The sequence below is a fragment of the Bos indicus x Bos taurus genome, chromosome 17 (assembly GCF_003369695.1).
Source record: "Bos indicus x Bos taurus breed Angus x Brahman F1 hybrid chromosome 17, Bos_hybrid_MaternalHap_v2.0, whole genome shotgun sequence".
NCBI classification, from domain to species: Eukaryota; Metazoa; Chordata; class Mammalia; order Artiodactyla; family Bovidae; genus Bos; species Bos indicus x Bos taurus.
The window spans coordinates 2011306-2031942 of record NC_040092.1 but is presented as its reverse complement, the minus strand read 5'-3'; the positions used below and the strand labels follow the sequence as shown (position 1 = coordinate 2031942).

Genomic DNA, 20637 nt, shown 5'->3' with positions numbered 1-20637 from the left:
TAAAAAACAAAGATATCACTTTGCCAGCAAAGGTTCATATAGTCAAATTATGGTTTTTATAGTAGTCATGTATGGATGTAAATGTTGGATCATAAAGAAGGCTGAGCACCAGAGAATTGATCCCTTCAAATCGTGGTGCTGGAGAAGACTCTTGAGAGTCCCTTGGACAGCAAGGAGATCCAACCAGTCAATCCTAAAGGAAATGAACTGTGAATATTCACTGGAAGGACTGATGCTGAAGCTGAAGATCCAATACTTTGGCCACCTGATGCGAAGAGTTGACTCATTGGAAAAGACCCTGATGCTGGAAAGCTTGAGGGCAGGAGGAGAAGAGGGCAGCAGAGGATGAGACGGTTGGATGGCATCACTGAGTCAATGGACATGAGTTTGAGCCAACTCTGGGAGACAGTGAAGGACAGGGAAGGCCGGCATGTTACGGTGCATGAGGTCACAGAGAGTCTGACACATCTTAGTGACTCAACAACGACAGCAACACAGGCATCACATGCTTAGTGTGATAAGCGGCAGAACTGTTTTCCAGGGTGGCTGTACCCCTTTATATTCCTTCTAGTAACATCTGAGTGACCACGCACACTCCAGCCTCCTCTGAGCAGCTGCAGGTCAGCCCTGAGGTTCAGGCAGCCTCTCTGCTCCTGGCCCAGCTCCTCCAGAGCCAGTCGCTCCCTCCTCAGGGGCCTTGGATTTTCCTGCTGAAAATGAAGATGTCTGTTCTGAGCTAGACTGCTGTCGGGGTGGACAGGAAAGGAAAGGTTTAGGGTCTCAAAGGGTTCCAGGGCCCCGGGTGTGACCCTGTGTCTCAGGAGAGGCCGTGCTGTCAGAGGTCTGCAGGGATGCATCTCCTCCCGGTGGAATCACTGCAGGCGGCCTGGGCGGGCCCCCCTGCTCTGCTGGAGAAGGTGTCCCCTGTCCTGAGGCACTGCATGCGGCCTCAGACCTGGCCCTTTCCCCAGGACCCTCCTCTCCTGGGATTTCTCTTCCAAAAATGACAGTCATTGGTCCAGTTCACAGCTCCATGTCCCAGATGCTGGAATGTCCATTATAGCTGGTTAAACTGTCCCCAGAGAGGACCCTCCAGGTTCCAGCCCTCACGTTGCTTCGCATGTCCCTCTGTTCCAGCAGTTGTCAGCTGTGATCCCTTATGACGCTAGGCTAGGCCATATTTTGCAAAATAGCCACAGAAAGGAGTGTTTTCACTGTGCCCAGGAGCCTGATGTCTTTGGGCGATAAGAAGTACTAATGGTAGCTCTCCACACAGACATGAAAACGCCCCAGTCAGTAAGTACAGTCATGCTAAGAAGTAAGATCTATGAGAAAGGCAACAACATAAGTTCATTCTTTTTAAAAAAAAAGCCTGTATTAATCTCATTTCAGTTTGTGACTCCTCTTGGGAGATATTATTACCAATCTTGCAGATAGAAGGAATTGCAGGACAATGCTCTCAAAATTGTAAACCAACAATTAGATGACTAACCAATAATTGTCTATCAACACATTAGATGACTTGGATAAAATGGACAAACTTACAGACACAAACAAAGTATCAAACTGACTCAAAAAGAAATAGGAAATGTGAGGAGACATCTAATGAGAGCTTAAATCCATAATTAAAAACCTCCAGGGAACGTCGCTCGTGGTCCAGCGGTGAAGAATCCACCTTGCAACGCAGGGGACACCGGTTCGACCGACCCACCATCTGGGAACAAAACGTCCTGAGAGGCTGCTGCACCTGTGCCCCAGGACTACTGAGCCCACGTGCCGCAGCCACGCGAGCCTGAGCGCCCTGGAGCCCGCGCTCTGCAACGAGAGAAGCCACTGCAGTCAGAAGCCCGAGCTTCGCAACGCGAGAGCAGCGCCCCCACTGGCCACAGCGAGAGAACGCCGGCACACAGCAACGAGACCCAGCACAGCCGAAAATAAAAGGAAAAATCATTAAAATTCTTGTTTAAAAATCATCCTAACAAAAAATTCAGTACCGGTGGCCACAGTGATGATTATAGCAGCGATTTAAAGAGGAATTAACACTAATCTTATGAAAGTCTATTAGACAGTGAAGAATAAGGGAATTTCCTAACTCGATTTGTGAAGCTGGTTACCCCTTCCAGCCTACTCAGAGACACTACAAGACAAGGAAATGACAGGGCAATATACCTTAGGTTTATTGATGCAAAAATCCTTTCAGATGTTAGTGAACAGAATTTAATACCATGTTCAAAGGATTACATGTCCCAGCCAAGCGTGTCGACAGCTCTATTGCACACACAAGATAGAAATCCCTTTATCCAGGGACTGTGTCCTGTCCACAAGAAATTTCAAGACAGAATGTGCCAGACCAAAGGGTGTGAGTCAATTTCTATCCGTTGGGTGATCTCTTATTTTGGCTCTGGTGAGGTATCCTCCACCGCCCAGCCCTGCCGCTGCACCCACAGCTGGCCCCTCTGAGAGTCAATGGCTGAATCTCAGGTCCCCCGGCCCAAGCCCCAGGACCACCTACAGGACCACTGATGCCTCCAGAGATGTCTGCAGGGGTGGGAGTGCTCACTGCCTCCTCCAATAGCTTGGCCATGAGACACCTGTCACTCGTGACTTCTCAGGAGGATGAGGACCAATTATCACTGCCCAGCAGAGGCAGCAGGACCTGGCCAGACCCCTAGGACCCAGCAGCACCCCAGCCCCACATATTCTCCAGCATGACCTGGACCATAGCTTCCCTGGCCTCCTCCACACGCAGGCTGAGGGGGCTACTGATGAAAGCCAGGATGTGGTGGGGATGGCCCCGAGCCCTGGGGGTGCCACAGTTCCCCCCAGATTGCCCCCCCACCCCGCTCACTTCGTACCTAGTCAAGTTCTGTCCTAAACGGCTGGAGTCTGAATCCAGGACCCCTGGGCCCCATCCTGGGTTCATCCCATTCTCTTTATTGATCTGGGGACTTGCTCTCAAATGCGATGCAGCTTTACCTGCTGTAAAATGTGGAGGTAGGTACTAACTTCAAGGATATTTTTCCAAATTAAAGTATAAAAAGGCCCAATGAGTGTTGTTAACTATGGGAGTGATTCAGAGAACTTTGAGGCCCTAGGGGCTCCTCGGCAAGAATCCAAACGCAGGGGTTCAGCCATCAGTACGATTTCTGGATGGGTTCCCAGGGGTATCAGCAGGAGACCCCCAGTTTCCTAAAAAGAGGCACACTGTGCTAAAGTAAATATGCTACCAATGCAAACTCTGAGGGGTGTGAGATTGTGAGATGACATAAAAGAAAAAGAGAGAAGAGATGATGGAATGGTGATGGTGGTGATGATACTGGTGATGATGAAAATGATGTAAGTTCTCAAATGCACTCAACTGCCAGGAACACCATCAGCGAAGTGCCCTCCTGGGGTGGGACTAGTGCCAACCTTGGTACACCAGCACAAGGAGCCCTGGGTCCCCGGGGGCATCGCACAGGTTGCTACGGAGCCTGGCAGTTTACGGCTAGAGTCATCCCGGACCCTCCACTCCACTAACAAACCAAAGGGACGGCGCGGTCATCTCCGCCCTGAGACAGGGTCACAGCACAGCAACTTCCCGGTGCAGGCGGCCTCTAGTGCTGGGCCAGGCAGGGCTGGACTCCCAGGTCCACACCCTCTCTGCTGACAGGGGCCTTGGGGTGACCTGCGGGAGGGGAGCCGCTGCCCTGATCGTCCTCCACCAGCAGGGGGCAGCAGAGCGCGGCCAGGAGCAGCAGGTCAGAGGCTGGGCTGCCCAAGGGGAGCTTCAGGGGAAGCAGCCCTGCGGGTCCACAGCTGTCCAAGGAGCAGCGCTTGGCAGGAAGTCAGGACTGGACAGGCCATCCCCTCAGGACTAGTGACCACCTCTGAGGGTCACATCCACAGTGAACCCCAGAGCACCATGCCTCAGTCCACGGCCAGGATGCTGCCAGGCTGACCGCCCCACTGGGGAGTCCAGGGGAGACCACAGGCCGGGGGGCTTGGGACAGTGGTCATGTGGTCAGAGACGGGGAAGGTGACAGTGACCTCAGTCCCTGAGGACAAGTCTGATGTGCAGACGTGAGAAGCCGAGGAGGAAGCTGGGGACAGACAGGGCTGATGGTGTGGTGACCCCGCCTCTCAGTGAGGGGCCCCCGGGGGTGAATTTGCATAAACCCAAACCCTCACTGGCCCCTGCAAAGCTCTGAGAGGGAATAAAGGGTCTCAGAGAGCCCAGTGCTGCTGCGGGCTCAGAGGCAGAGCTCGGGGCGCATCCACCATGGCCTGGACCCCTCTCCTGCTGCCCCTCCTCACTCTCTGCACAGGTGCGGCCCCCCGGCCCTGCCCGCAGGCTCCGGCCACACAGGACCCTGGGCTGGGCCTGCCCCGAACCCAGAGTGCACTCCAGGCACCGCCTCAGGGTGGGATGCCCGGGGAAGGGGTCCTTCTTTCTCATCCCCTCTCCCTCCTCTCTTCCAGGCTCCGTGGTCTCCTATGAACTGACCCAGCCGACTTCAGTGTCAGTGGCCTTGGGACAGACGGCCAAGATCACCTGCTCGGGGGACCTGCTGGATGAACAATATACTCAGTGGTACCAGCAGAAGCCGGGCCAGGGCCCTGTGAGGGTCATTTATAAAGATAGTGAGCGGCCCTCAGGGATCTCTGACCGGTTCTCTGGCTCCAGCTCAGGCAAAACAGCCACGCTGACCATCAGCGGGGCCCAGACCGAGGACGAGGCCGACTATTACTGTCAGTCAGCTGACAGCAGTGATAATCCTCACAGTGACACAGACAGACGGGGAAGTGAGACACAAACCCTCCCGTCCTGCTCACGCTCTCCTCCAGCCCCGGGAGGACTGTGGACACAGCAGGGACAGGCCTGGCCCGGTTCCCCCGGCCTCCCGGCCCTTCGGCAGGCTGCACAGGGGCGTCCGCAGGGACGATGGGCTGGCGGGACCAGACTGTCCTGGTGTTGGCCGTGTGGTGACCTGGACAAAGAGCCTGATGAAGGACAGACAGAGGGACAGAGACCACTGCTAATGGACTCTGGATGTCCATACGGTGCTGACAGGACACTCAGCAGCCAAAACTCCGGGACGAATTCAGAGAACTGCCCAGCTCCTCGGAGCTTCTGTTGAGCTCGAGAAACAGAACGAACCAGCCCTGGGCCGGTGTGGGGCCGTCAGGCCGCTCCCCTGGGCTCCCCGACCTCCCACTAGGGCTGGAGCCTCGGCAGCTCCCCGCTGTGCCCTCCCTGGGAGGGGCTGTCATTGCAGAGACGGTTCCCCCGCCCAGGCCCTGACCCCTCTGTGAGGGAGATTCAGTCAGTGATGCCTGAGGCCCGGAGCCCAGTCCCGGCTCGGGTCAGGACGACGTGCAGGCCCCGCCCCGAGCCCACACCTGTCACCACACCGCAGGGCGGACCCGTCCAGCCTCCCAGGCTTCCCTCCAGAGATCACACTCAGCACCAGGCCTGCGTTCAGAGCGGAGGTCCAAGGAGCCAAAAGAAAACACACATCTAGAGGGAAGAGTCCTGAGGAGGAGAGAGCTACACAGAGGGTCTGCACACTGCGGACACTGCTTGGAGCCTGAGAGCTCGAGTGCGGGGCACAGTGAGCGAAGGGAGGACGGAACCTCCAAGGACACCGGACGCCGATGGCCAGAGACACACGCACGTCACAGGAGGGCCGGCTGCTCAGACGCAGGGGAGCTCCTCATTAAGGCCTCAGGGTGAAGAGTGAGGAGAACTGGCCCCGGTTGTGGGGAAACTTAGCCCAGAGGAAACGCTGCCCTGGCCCCAGGTAAGAGACTGAAATAACAGGCGGACAAAGGACTTTCCTGAGTCCTAGTGACTTTCCTGAAGGTAAAACCAAAAATGAAAAAAAAAAAAAAAATTAGGAAAAAATACAAAGATCCCGTATTCAACAAGAAAATATTCACAGTACCCGATTCCTAACAAAAATTACCTGTAAAGAATCAAGAAAATAGGAGCTATAGTAAGCACGAAATGTATTAATTCAAACATGCTCTGAAATGGCCCAGATAATGTACTTTATAGTCAAGGACACAAAACAACCTTTAAAATTATGTTTATTTTTTTTCTTGAGACAAAGAGATTTTAAAAACATTAAGTAGAAACAAGAGAGGTTTAAAAATGACCCAGATTGGATTTCTACCAATGGGAACTACAGCATCTGAAGACTGAACTACTCTGGACAGGATGGACAGCACACAGATGTGGCAAAAGTGAAGAGCAGTGAATTGATCCCTCTGCCCGAGACCCTGGTCCTCACCATCTGCTTGTGGCCTCTCAGTGTGCCTCCAAAGCTGAGACACGGCCTTTCCTGAATGTGCCAGCAAGTTCTCTCTCCTTTACAAAACACAGGTGACCACATGGTGACTTTGCTGTGCTACCCTGTCTGGCTTAAACAAAGTCGTAACTGCAAATGTAATTTAAAATTTTCCAACACACATGGGTGACTGCTCTGTTTCACCTAGAATTCCTGCACATGAGCCTCAACGTGTGAATCTGCTCCAGAGAACAAACCTCCCACAGCTGATGTTCTTTCTTTTCTTCTAGTCATTATATTGTCCCTTTTCTGAGCAGAGACCTCGGGTTAGGGAGGAGGAGAGTCTGCCTTCCTCGGCCTTGCGTTCCTCCTGGGTCCACCTGCAGAGAGGCTCATGCTTCACCGAGCCCTTGGGTTCAAATGCTCCTGTCCTCCAGAAACACCCCCAGGCACCCCTAGAAGTAAATCAGTCCAACTTTGTTTCCAGGCAAAGTGGACACACAAAATGAGCCCTCATGGCGCTGAACATAACTCATGTATACATATGTCTTACAATAGTGTAAAATTCCCTCAGTCTAAAATGAAGTATAGGAATTGGAATTGTGAAGTCAATTGACCAAGAAACCAGAAGAAGAAACTGTGTAGTGATCACCCGCAAACGCCTCCATGAATGTCACATGGTTGCACGGTCCCCTGGAGACTCACAGCCTCCCTCCCCCTCTCTCCATGTACATGTATACAGATGTATGTTTGTGTTTGGGAGAACACACACATCTGTCCAGTCCACACCCCTCACGTTCCCTGATGTCCAGAAGGTCTGGCATAGCTGTTAGTTTTGTCCCCAGATAAGATCTTATGGAGTAAACAAAAGGGAATCTTCCGGACCCAGGAATTGGACCGGGGTCTCCTGCATTGCGGGTGGGATTCTTTACTAGCTGAGCTACCAGGGACATATGTGTGTGTGAAAGTCACTCAGTCATGTCCGACTCTGCGACCCCATGGACTATACACTCCATGGAATCCTCCAGGCCAGAATACTGGGGTGGGTAGCCCTTCTCCTCTCCAGGGGATCCTCCCAACCCAGGGACTGAACCCAGGTCTCCTGCATTGCAGGCAGATTCTTTACCAGCTGAGCCAGAAGGGAAAATCTATCAGGGAAGCCCCAAGTAAAAGGAAGGTAATCATAAAGATAAGAGCAGAAACCAATAAAATAAAAAACAAGATGTATTTTTAAAAAGTCAACAAGACAAAAATCTATGAATCTCTGACCCAGTGGTTCTTAACAAAAGGTCATTCCACCCATCCCAGGGGACACTTGTCCATGTCCGGAGACAGTTTTGATTGACACAAATGGAGAGGATGTAGTTGCTACAGGTATGTAGTGAGTAAAGGTTAAATGATGCTGCTAATATCCTCTATTCATAGGCCAACTCCACACAAAAAAGAATCATTTAGCCCAAAATGTTAACTGTTCCAAGTTTGAGAAACTGTTCTCATCGTTCTCTGTTCATATAGTTCAAGCAAAATGAGAGAGAGAGAGAAAGCGAGAGGGAGAAGGAGAAGAAGACCAATATCAAGAATGAAAGAGAAGGATTTTCTCTGGTGATTTAGTGGTAAAGAATCCACCTGCCCACGCAGGAGACTTCCCTGGTGCGGGAAGAGACTTCTCTGGTCCCGGAAGATCTCACGTGCTGCAGAGCAACGAAGCCTGTGTTCCACAGCTACTGAAGCCTGTGCGTCCGAGAGCCTGGCTCCACGAGAGGCCACTGCCGTGGGAAACCCGCGCGCTGAACCTGGAGAGCAGCCCCCGCTCTCCTCAAGCAGGAAAAAGCCCATGCTGCAACAAAGACCCAGCACGGCCAAAAACGAAGAAGTAAATAAGTAAAATTATCATAAAGAAAACCCCATAGTCATCAAAAGGACAATAAGTAACAATTATTAACAACTTTAGATCCAATATATTTCACAAGTTAGATGAAATGGACAAATTCCTTAAAAGAAGTATCAAGCTACTCAGTTCAGTTCAGTTGCTCAGTCGTGACCGACCCTTTGCGACCCCATGGACTGTAGCACACCAGGCCTCCTTGTCCATCTCTAGCTACCGGAGTTCACTCAAACTCACGTCCATCGAGTCGGTGATGCCATCCAACCATCTCATCCTCTGTCGTCCCCTTCTCCTCCTGCCTTCAATCTTTCCCAGCATCAGGGTCTTTTCCAATGAGTCAGTTCTTCGCATCAGGTGGCCAAAGTATTGGAGTTTCAGCTTCAGCATCAGTCCTTCCAATGAATATTCAGGACTGATTTCCTTTAGGATTGACTAGTTGGAGCTCCTTGCAGTCCAAGGGACTCTCAAGAGCCTTCTCCAACACCACAGTTCAAAAGCATCAATTCTTTGGCATTCAGCTTTCTTTATGGTCCAGCTCTCACATCCATACATGACCACTAGAAAAACCATAACCTTGACTTCACGGACCTTTGTTGGCAAATTAATGTCTCTGCTTTTTAACATGCTGTCTAAGATGGTCATAACTTTCTTTCCAAGGAGTAAACGTCTTTTAATTTCATGGCTGCAGTCACCATCTGCAGTGATTTTGGAGCCCCCCCAAATAAAGTCAGCCACTGTTTCCACTGTTTCTCCATCTATCTGCCATGAAGTGATGGGACCTCCATGATCTTAGTTTTCTAAATAATGAGCTTTAAGCCAACTTTTTCACTCTCCTCTTTCACTTTCATCAAGAGGCTCTTTAGTTCTTCTTTACTTTCTGCCATAAGGGTGGTGTCATCTGCATATCTGAGGTTATTGATATTTCTCCCGGCAATCTTGCTTCCAGCTTGTGCTTCCTCCAGCCCAGTGTTTCTCATGATGTACTTTGCATAGAAGTTAAATAAGCAGGGTGACAATATACAGTCTTGACGTACTCCTTTTCCTATTTGGAACCAGTCTGTTTTTCCATGTCCAGTTCTAACTGTTGCTTCCTGACCTGCATACAGATTTCTCAAGAGGCAGGTCAGGTAGTCTGGTATGCCCATCTCTTTCAGAATTTTCCACAGTTTATTGTGATCCACACAGTCAAAGGTTTTGACATAGTCAATAAAGCAGAAACATATGTTTTTCTGGAATTCTCACTTTTTCGATGATCCAGCGGATGTTGGCCATTTGATCTCTGGTTCCTCTGCCTTTTCTAAAACCAGCTTGAACATCAGGAAGTTCACGGTTCACGTATTGCTGAAGCCTGGCTTGGAGAATTTTGAGCATTACTTTGCTAGCATGTGAGATGAGTGCAATTGTGCGGTAGTTTGAGCATTCTTTGGCATTGCCTTTCTTTGGGATTGGAATGGAAACTGACCTTTTCCAGTCCCGTGGCCACTGCTGAGTTTTTCAAATGTGCTGGCATATTGAGTGCAGCACTTTCACAGCATCATCTTTCAGGATTTGAAATAGCTCCACTGGAATTCCATCACCTCCACTAGCTTTGTTCATAGTGATGCTTCCTAAGGCCCACTTGTCTTCACATTCCAGGATGTCTGGCTCTAGGTCAGTGATCACACCATCGTGATTATCTGGGTCATGAAGCTCTTTTTGTACAGTTCTTCTGTGTATTCCTGCCGCCTCTCCTTAATATCATCTGCTTCTGTGAGGTCCATAGCGTTTCTGTCCTTTATTCAGTTCCTGGGTCGGGAAGATCCTTTTAATTACTCTGGGTTTAACTTCTGTAGCTTCACTAGTTTAAGGTCTTCCTTTTTTGTAATAAAAGCACTCCATGCTGTGTATTTTTCTCTTGGCACGTGCTTAGCTGCATCTCATTAACTTTACACGTTGTGTTTTCATTTTCATACAGCTGACACATTATTTTCTAATTTGCTTTCAGATTCCTTCTTTAACCCAGCGTGTCTTCGTCTGTTTGGGCAGCTACAACAAACTGCCCCAGCCTAGGTTGCTCGTCAACAACAGAAATTTATCCCTAAATTCTGGAGGCTGGAAGTCTGAGATCATGTGGCCCAAGAGTTGGTCCTGATGAAGGTCCCCTTCCGTGCAGGTTGCACGCTGTCAACTTAGCACTGTGTCCTCACATAGCTGGAGGGGCGAAGAAGCTCTCTGAGGCCACTTGCATAAGGGCCCCGTTAATCAATCACCACCTAATCACAATGGCACCCCACTCCAGTACTCTTGCCTGGAAAATCCCATGGACGGAGGAGCCTGGTGGGCTGCAGTCCATGGGGTCTTGAAGAGTCGGAAACGACTGCGCGACTTCACTTTCACTTTTTGCTTTCATGCATTGGAGAAGGAAATGGCAACCCACTCCAGTGTTCTTGCCTGGAGAATCCCAGGGACGGGGGAGCCTGGTGGGCTGCCGTCTATGGGGTCGCACAGAGTCGGACACAACTGAAGCGACTTAGCAGCGGCAATCACCTCCCAAAGGCTTCACCTCCTAAATACACCTGGGACATTAGGTTTTCAACACATGAATCTCAGGGGACACAAACATTCAAACCATAGCACAGAGGTTATTTAGAAGTGAAAGTGCTGGTTGCTCAGTCACTTCTGACTCTTTGCAATCCCATGGTAGCTTGCAAGGTTCCTCTGTCCAGGGGATTCTCCAGGCAAGATTACTGAAGTGGGTGGCCATTCCTTTCTCCAGGGCGTCTTCCCAAGCCAGGGCTCAAATCTGGGTCTCCTACCTAGTAGGCAGATCCTTTACCATCTGAGCCTCCAAGGAAGCCAATTTAGAAGTATGTTTTTTAATTTTTAAATATTTGAGAACATTGTCAGATAGCTTCCTCATCTTCCTGTTGTTGATTTCTAGTTTAAATTCATTGTGGCAGACATAATTTTTATTATTCAGTTTTTTTAAGTTGCTGAGGGAGTTCCCTGGTGGCCTAGTGATTAGGATTCTGCTCTTCCACTGCCAATCTAGGTTCAGTCCCTAGCTGGGGAACTGAGATACTCTTAGCCATGTAGCATAGCCAAAAAACCAAAAAGTCACTGAGAATTCTTTTTAAATCCCAGAATATGGTCTAGTTTAGTGAGTGTTTCATAGGCACTAGAAAAAATCTGCATCCTGCCGATGTTGGTAAAGTGCTCTGCGAATGTCAGGTCAAGTTGGATGTGCTCCTAGTCTCCTATGGCACTACCAACTTTTTATTTGTGCTGTTGATTAACAAGTAAGAATTGTTATAGTTTCTGTACACTGTAGACTCGTCAGTGTCCCCTTGTAATTCTACCAATTTTTGCTTCAAGTGTTTTGTTTAGATTTTTGTTATTATATGCATATACGTTGAGAATTTGTCATCTTGAACTTAGCTCATTAATAATTGTGAACTTTATCCTTGATAATACTCCTTGCTCTGAAGTTTGTTTTGTTAGACATGAACATAGATACTTAGGTTTTCTATGATCGGTTTTGTATTTTATAGCCTTTTCCCATCTTTTTACTTTTAAACTCTGTGTGCCTTTATGATGTAAAGGAGTTTTTACAGTCAACATACAATTCCTCAGATTGTCTAATTTATATGAAACTGCCTTTACGTTTACCAGCACTTTCTTCTGTCGTCTGCAGTCTCTTGTTAAGACTATCCAGTGGATGTTTTATTTTAGATGTTGATATTTCAGTTCTATGACTTACTTTGGTTATTTTCAACATTTTCTATTTCTCTCTGGCATTCTCTATTCACTTGAGCATATTTTCCTTTATAGGATCAAGTATAGTTAAAAAGCTGTTTTAAAATCTTTGGTAATTTCATTAAATCGGTTATCTCTGAGTCTGTCTCCATTGATTGCCTTTTATTTGAACATTGGCCACATGTTCTTATTTCTTCACATTCCTGGTAATTTTGGTTTATACCCTGGACATTGCTAATGATATGGTATACAGGTTTTGGTTTCTCTTATGTCCCTCTTGAGAATACTGAACTTTTTTATCAGACAATTTTCCTGACAGAACTCTAGTGATAAACTCTTTGTGTTGCCTGAAGCATTAGTGCAGTTAACTTCAGTTCGGTCGCTCAGTCGTGTCCAACTCTTTGCAACCCCATGGACTGCAGCACGCTAGGCCTCCCTGTCCATCACCAACCTCCGGAGTTTACTCAAACTCATGTCCATTGAGTCAGGGGTGCCATCCAACCATCTCATCCAGTAGATGAAACAGTAGAAACCTAGTTTATTTCTTCTAGACTTAATTAGGCTGCTTGGAGTCTTCCACATACCTATGTAGTTCAAGAATCAGACAGAGATTTAAGCAAAAGTGGTGTGCAGAATATAGTCTCCTCCATGGCTCTCTCCTTTCTGAGACTTGCTCTTCAATTTCTAGCTTCTGTGGTCCCCCTGAAACTTGTCCTCTGATTACTCACGCCTCTAAGACTATGACTTTTCTGGCCAAGTTTGAGCCACCCCATCCGGCATAAATTGGGGTTTGCTCTCAGGTAAACAAATTGAGAAAAATGAGAAGCTTAGTCCATGCCTCGCCGTCCTTGCAAGCTGGGCTGCTGTCAAGTTTCCGCTCTCTCTGTTCTCCAGTGCCTTTAGGTGGTTGTCGTATTTTCTCCAGAATTCACTGTTGTTTGTTGAAGGATATTTGGCCCAGTAAGAGCTATTCCTCCATTACCAGAAACTAGAATTCCATTTCCCTGGCTTGGATTCTTTTAGTAGACAAATACAATGGCTTATCCTTGTCCATCATTGACAATTTTTCTATTTATTCTCAGAGATAAATCAGATCTTTCAGGAGTCTATTCTTAGCTACTCAAAATGACTTAGTATCATCTCCAAATATAAATATTTTGCTTTGTTGTCTCTATTCCAAGTTATTTATTAATTCATGCAGTCTTTACAGAACTCTCTTATTCACCCATTTGTATTCAGAGAATTAATTTATATTATTTGCTTCTTATCTCTAGAGCCTTTATAAGATAAAAAAGACTCTTCACCTCAGCCTGACTAGATTTTGAAATTAGCTCGTGTAAAACTTTGTCAAATGGCTTTTGAAATTCTCAGTGGACTATATCAACCAATTGCTTACGCTTATGTCTTTTTATTTCTTTAAGGACAACAATAATTTACCCACAACATATTTTTAAATGTTTTGCTAGAGAGCCATGTTACCTCATATGTAAAGAGTTTAATAGTCCAATCCTTTATTAATTATAACTTTATATCAGCTTGTCTAGCATAGAAATGTGATGCAATTTTAAATGCTTGGATTCTTCGCGGATTTTTTTAACTAATATTACTTTTGTTTTGTTTTGTTTTTTAAACTGAAAGGGAGAATTGTATATTGTTTGAAATTTTACTGTATGCCAATATTTTTAAATAAAATAAAAATTTGTCAGAACTGAACTATTAGAGTTGCAGATACTATAACATGATAAATCAAATGGGATTTCTTATACTGACAACTAAGAGTAATGAGAAATTGGATAACTTGTGAACATTATCAATTTAGTAATTCTCAAAAAGGATTTATATAGTTAACAGAAGGTACAGCTCTTTTGGAACCGCCAAAGAAAGAAATACCAAGAGTTTAGATTTAAATTATATAATTCTCATATCTGTTACCAAACTCAGTTCAGTTCAGTCACTCAGTCATGTCCAACTCTTTGCAATCCCATGGACTGCAGCACTCCAGGCCTCCCTGTCCATCAACAACTCCCAGAGCTTATTCAGACTCATGTCCATCGAGTCGGTGATGCCATTCAGCCATCTCATCCTCTGTCGTCCCCTTCTCCTCCCACCTTCAATCTTTCCCAGCATCTGAGTCTTTTCATATGAGTCAGTTCTTCACATCAGGTGGCCAAAGTATTGGAGTTTCAGCTTCAGCATCAGTCCTTCCAGTGAATATTCAGGACTGATTTCCTTTAGGATGGACTGGTTTGATCTCCTTGCAGACCAAGGGACTCTCAAGAGTCTTCTCCAGTGCCACAGTTCAAAAGCATTAATTCTTCAGCGCTCAGCTTTCTTTATAGTCCAACTCTCACATCCATGCATGACTACTGGAAAAACAAAACTACCCAGGAATAAATTTTAAAATTTCAATTTTACATATTTAATATTTTCCACAAATGAAAAGCTTCAATATTTTCACTGACTTTACAGTGTAAACAAAATTCCCTTGACACTCCAAAAAAAGGTTAAAATGTTCTACCTTCTCTTCTGCTGAGGAGAAAGTGACTTTCTAGTCTTGTGACATGGAAATCATAATGAGTCAAAATGTACGTTTTGGCTGCACACCCCTGATTTTACCGCTCAGTGGCTTTAAGAATGCCATCTGATTTGGGTGATTCAAGCTGAATTTATTTTGCTAATAACAGCTAATGTTTACTGTACACGCCTTTGATGCCAGACAGTGTTCCAAGTGTATGATCTCATCTTGTCCTCCAGTTACCCCATAAACTGCCTTCATTTCCATCTGCAGATATAACCTGTTGGAGCGCATCCAAGGTATTGACCACCATTTGATCTAACGCTTCTGATCTTTTCAACTGAGAGGAAGTGTTGGAGCAGTGCATCAACTTTCTCAGTAAACCTTCAAAACACAAGACTTCTTGACCTGTTTTTTAGACAGCTTCGTGCATGCTCTTTCCCAAGTAGCTAAGTTGCTTCAGTCGTGTCTGACTCTGTGAGACTCCATGGACTGCAGTCCACCAGGCTTCTCTGTCCATGGGATTCTCCAGGCAAAAATACTGGAGTGGGTTGTCATGCCCTTCTCCAGGGGATCTTCCCGACCCAGAGATTGAACCGCATCTCTTACATCTTCTGAGTTGGCAGGCATATTCTTTACCACTAGAGCCACGTGGGAAGCCCCAAACTGGTTCTACACGACTAATGTATTTTCGGTAGTCATGTATGAATGTGAGAGTTGTACCAAAAAGAAAGCTGAGCACCGAAGAATTGATGGCTTTTAACTGCAGTGTTGGAGAAGACTCTTGAGAGTCCCTTGAACTGCAAGGATATCAAACCAGTCCATCCTAAAGGAAATCAGTCCTTACTATTCATTGAAAGGACTGATGCTGAAACTGAAACTCCAAAACTTGGCCACCTGATGCGAAGAACTGACTCACGGAAAAGACCCTAATGCTAGGGAAGATTGAAGGCGGGAGGAGAAGGGGATGACAGAGGATGAGATGGTTGAAAGGCATCTCCAACTTGATGGACATGAGTTTGAACAAGCTTCAGAAGTTGGTGATGGACAGGGAGGACTGGCGTGTGGCAGTCCATGGGATCCCAAACAGTCGGACACAACTGAATGACTGAAATGAACTGAACTGAAGATCTTCCAGGTTCCCCTCTTCACATCGGTTATCAGGTCTCTCTGATCCAGCATTTCTCAGCTAAGACCACCCATGACTCCTGGCTGCAGAATCTTTTACAAAAGTCCCACAGAGAGGAGTGTGATCACTTTACACAGGAGGACTGTGGTTCTCTAGTGTGAGAAATGCTAACTCAGCCCGTCACAGGGACATGAAAGTACTGGAGACAGTAATCAGTTATGCTGAGAAATCACAGCTCTGCTAGAGGCAGCACATGGGGTAGCCAGCAGGGGGCAGCAGAGCGCGGCCAGGAGCAGCAGGTCAGAGGCTGGGCTGCCCAAGCGGGGCTTCAGGGGAACCAGCCCTGTGCGTCCACAGGTGTCCAGGGAGCAGCGCTTGGCAGGAAGTCAGGACTGGACAGGCCATCCCCTCAGAACTAGTGACCACCTCTGAGGGTCACATACACAGTGAACCCCAGGACACCATGCCGCAGTCCACGGCCAGGACGCTGCCAAGCTGACCGCCCCACTGGGGAGCCCAGGACCACAGGCAGGGGGGCTTGGGACAGTGGTCATGTGGTCAGACACAGGGAAGGTGACAGTGACCTCAGTCCCTGAGGACAAGTCTGATGTGCAGACGTGAGAAGCCGAGGAGGAAGCTGGGGACAGACAGGGCTGATGGTGTGGTGACCCCGCCTCTGAGTGAGGGGCCCCCGGGGGTGAATTTGCATAAACCCAAACCCTCACTGGCCCCTGCAAAGCTCTGAGAGGGAATAAAGGGTCTCAGAGAGCCCAGCACTGCTGCGGGCTCAGAGGCAGAGCTCGGGGCACGTCCACCATGGCCTGGACCCCTCTCCTGCTGCCCCTCCTCACTCTCTGCACAGGTGCGGCCCCCCAGCACTGCACCCCGGCCCTGGTCCCCCAGCACTCAGGACTGAGCCTGCCTCAAACCCAGAGCTCAGCCCAGACACAACCTCAGGGAGGCGCCCTTCTCACTTGGGGAAGGAGTCCTTCCTTCTCATCCCCTCTCCCTCCTCTCTTCCAGGCTCCGTGGTCTCCTATGAACTGACACAGTTGACTTCAGTGTCAGTGGCCTTGGGACAGACGGCCAAGATCACCTGCTCGGGGGAGCTGCTGGATGAACAATATACTCAGTGGTACCAGCAGAAGCCGGGCCAGGCCCCTAAGCTGGTCATTTATAAAGACAGTAAGCGGCGCTCAGGGATCCCTGACCAGTTCTCTGGCTCCAGCTCCGGCAAAACAGCCATCTTGACCATCAGTGGGGTCCGTGCCGAGGATGAAGCCGACTATTACTGTCTGTCGTGGGACAGTGGCAGTTACAATGTTCACAGTGACACAGACAGACAGGGAAGTGAGACACAAACCCTCCTGTCCTGCTCACACTCTCCTCCAACCCCGGGAGGACTGTGGACACAGCAGGGACAGGCCTGGCCCGGTTACCCCGGAGCTGAGCCCCCAGGCGGCCCCGCCTCCCGGGCCTCCAGGTAGGCTCTGCACAGGGGCATCCACAGAGCATTATGGGCTGGCGGGACCACGGTGTTGATGTGGGGAAACTGACAATACAGACCCATCCATCTTATCATGGCCCCTGGAGCTCTCTCTGTGAAGGACTTGTCTAGGCCATCACCACCTCTCTGTGGCCCTCACGTCCTGACCTAATCCCCGAAACTGCCTTGTGAAGTCTGGGATTCTGATGGAAGACCCAGTGCTGTGGGCACCATTGAATCCCCCAGACCCCTAGTCGGCCCTGAGTGCCCTGCCCGCCGCCACTAGACCCGGTGCCAGCTACCTGCACACGCTGTTGGTTCTAGAATGCTGCCCCCTCACAACCACACCTCTCCTAGAGGATTCAGTTCATCAATCTTGTGGAGTCCTGCTCCACTAGAGATGACCTTGCAGGGCCTGCAGGGCCAGAGTCTCCTAGAGGACCCCAAAAACTCAGTCACAACCCAAGCAGGCCAGGGTCTCCTCCCCTGAGTGTGGCCTCTCGAACCCCCTCCTGACAGCCAGGCCCCAGCTGTCCTCCTCAGAGTCCACGTCCGGGGAAGCTGTGACTGCCCAGGGGAGACCACAGAGGAGGCCAGTCCCCAGGGGTCAGCTGGGCTCCCGTCCTGCCCTCTGACCCCCAGGTTAGGACCCAGCCCTCTGTCCCCAGGGATGCAGCCACCAGCTCTGAAAGTCTGACTCAGACCATGTGCTCATCCCGGCTCTGACCCTGGCCAGAAGACACCTTAGGGGACCCCTCGGAGACGAGCCCTGGGTCTCAGACAAGCTCTGTGTCCCCCCGGCAGCTCTGAGCGCCCCTGGGGCCGCTCCACTGCTGGGGTGCAGACGCCCCTCCAGCTGCTCAGTTCCAGGCAGGAAGCCCCACTCGGGCCTGGACCTGCAGATCCAGGTGGGGCCAGGCGAGGTCCGTCCTGAGTGGCGCCTCCACAGGGATTTCAGACAGACGCTCAGACACTGTGTCCAGGATCACTGCCCCCGACCACCAGCAGGGCCAGGCTGGGGTCAGGGGGGCTGACCACACAGCTCCAGGTCACGGCCACGAGGACTGGAGACACAGCTCTGTCTCCGCCTGGCTCAGGCTCTCCCCTGCTTCGGGACACACCCGTGGGATTGGGCTGCGAGTCCAGACTCTGATGAACTCTGGCCTCTCTCTCACTGCACTCGCCTTCCTCCCTTTCCCCTCGGTGTCCTCCCCTCTGTCTCCCTGCCGCCCTCCCCCTGTTTCTCTACTCTCCTCCTCCTCCTGCTTCTTCTTCTTTCCTTTCTCTCCCTCTCTCTCCCTCATAAGATGTTTGGATTTCTCCCCATAGATTATATTTAATTTAAATTTTCCATTATATTTGTACTGTCAACTAAACACAGATGCACAGCTGGAGAGCTGCAAGTTAAGTTTTATTGGGGGCAAAATGAGGAGTGCAGCCTGGGAGGCGGCATCTCAGACGCTTCGAGAGGCACCTGGGGCAGTGGGGGAGGTCAGTCATAAGGTCTTGGTGACGGGGGAGCTCAATACCATGAGGCACTCATCTTACAAAAGGCCATTTGTTAGTCATGAGGATCTGACGTCACCATGAAGGGAGTCAGTGCTTCTCTAGATATAACGAGATGCAAGGATGGAGATCATAATATCTGTTCCTAAGAAGAACTATACAAAAAGACCTTCATGACCCAGATAATCACAGCGGTGTGATCACTCACCAGAGCCAGACATCCAGGAAGATAAAGCCAGGGGGGCCTTAGGAAGCATCACTACAAACAAAGCTAATGAATGGAATTAGCTAAAGTGATAGAATTCCAGTTGAGCTATTTCAAATCCTAAAAGATGATGCTGTTAAAGTGATGCACTCAATACGCCAGCAAATTTGGAAAACTCAGCAGTGGCCACAGGCCTGGAACAGGTCAGTTTTCATTCCAATCCCAAAGAAAGGCAATGCCAAAGAATGCTCAAACTACCGCACAATTGCACTCGTCTCACACGCTAGTAAAGTAATGCTCAAAATTCTCCAAGCCAGGCTTCAGCAATATGTGAACTGTGAACTTCCAGATGTTCAAGCTGGGTTTAGAAAAGGCAGAGGAACCAGAGATCAAACTGCCAACATCCGCTGGATCATCGAAAAAGCAAGAGAGTTCCAGAAATGCATCTACTTCTGCATTATTGATTATGCCAAAGCCTTTGACTGTGTGGATCACCACAAACTGTGGAAAATTCTTAAAGAGAAGGAAATACCAGATCACCTGACCTACCTCTTGAGAAATCTGTATGCAGGTCAGGAAGGAACAGTTAGAACACGACATGGAACAACAGACTGGTTCCAAATAGGGAAAGGAGTACATCAAGGCTGTATATTGTCACCCTGCTTATTTAACTTCTATGTAGAGTACATCGTGAAAAATGCTGGGCTGGGTGAAGCAGAAGCTGGAATCAAGATTGCTGGGGAAAATATCAATAACCTCAGATATGCAGATGACATCACCCTTATGGAAGAAAGCGAAGAAGAACTAAACAGCCTCTTGATGAAAGTAAGAGAGTGAAAAGTTGGCTTAAAGCTCAACATTCAGAAAATGAAGATCATGGCATCTGGTCCCATCACTTCATGGCAAATAGATGGGGAAAAAATGGAAACAGTGACAAACTTTAATTTTGGGGGCTCCAAAATCACTGCAGATGGTGACTGCAGCCATGAATTTAAATGACGTTTGCTCTTTGGAAGAAAATTTAAGACCAACCTAGACAGCATATTAAAAAGCAGAGACATTAATTTGCCAACAAAGGTCCGTCTAGTCAAAGCTTTGGTTTTTCCAGTATTCACATATGGGTGTGAGAGCTGGACTATACAGAAAGCTGAGCGCCAAAGAATCAATGCTTTTGAACTGTGCTGTTGGAGAAGACTCTTGAGAGTCCCTTAAACTGCAAGGAGATCCAACCAGTCCATCCTAAAGGAAATCAGTCCTGAATATTCATTGGAAGGACTGATGCTGAAGCTGAAACTGCAATACTTTAGCTACCTGATGCGAAGAACTGACTCATTGAAAAAGACCCTGATACTGGGGAAGACTGAAGGCGGGAGGAGAAGGGGATGCCAGAGGATGAGATGGTTGGATGGCCTCACTGACTCTATGGACATGAGTTTGAGTAAACTCTGGGAGTTGGTGATGGACAGAGAGGCCTGACGTGCTGCAGTCCATGAGGTCGAAAAGAGTCGGACAAGTCTGAGGGACTGAACAGAACTGAAGAGAATAATTACACTCATGCTCAGGATAGCTCAGTTGGTAAAGAATCTGCCTGCAATGTAGGAGATTCGATTCCTGGGTCGGGAAGGTCCCCTGGAGAAGGGAAAGGCTACCCACTCCAGTATTCTGTCCTGGAGAATTCCATGGACTGTATAGTCTGTGGGGTCGCAAAGAGTAGGACAGGACTGAGCGACTAAACTGAACTGAAGACAGTAATTACAGTCATGCCGAGAAATCAGAGCTCTACTAGAGGCAGCACATGGGGTAGCCAGCAGGGGGCAGCAAAGCGCAGCCAGGAGCAGCAGGTCAGAGGCTGGGCTGCCCAAGGGGGGCTTCAGGGGGAACCAGCCCTGCGGGTCCACAGGTGT

The 20637-nt window shown here is 48.8% G+C and overlaps 1 protein-coding gene across 4 annotated transcripts in view; it reads left to right on the top strand.

Moving 5' to 3' along the window:
* Positions 1 to 20637, top strand: part of LOC113907274 (immunoglobulin lambda-1 light chain-like) — a 320444-nt gene that overhangs the window by 254103 nt on the left and 45704 nt on the right. The gene's annotated exons all lie outside the window — the stretch shown is intronic.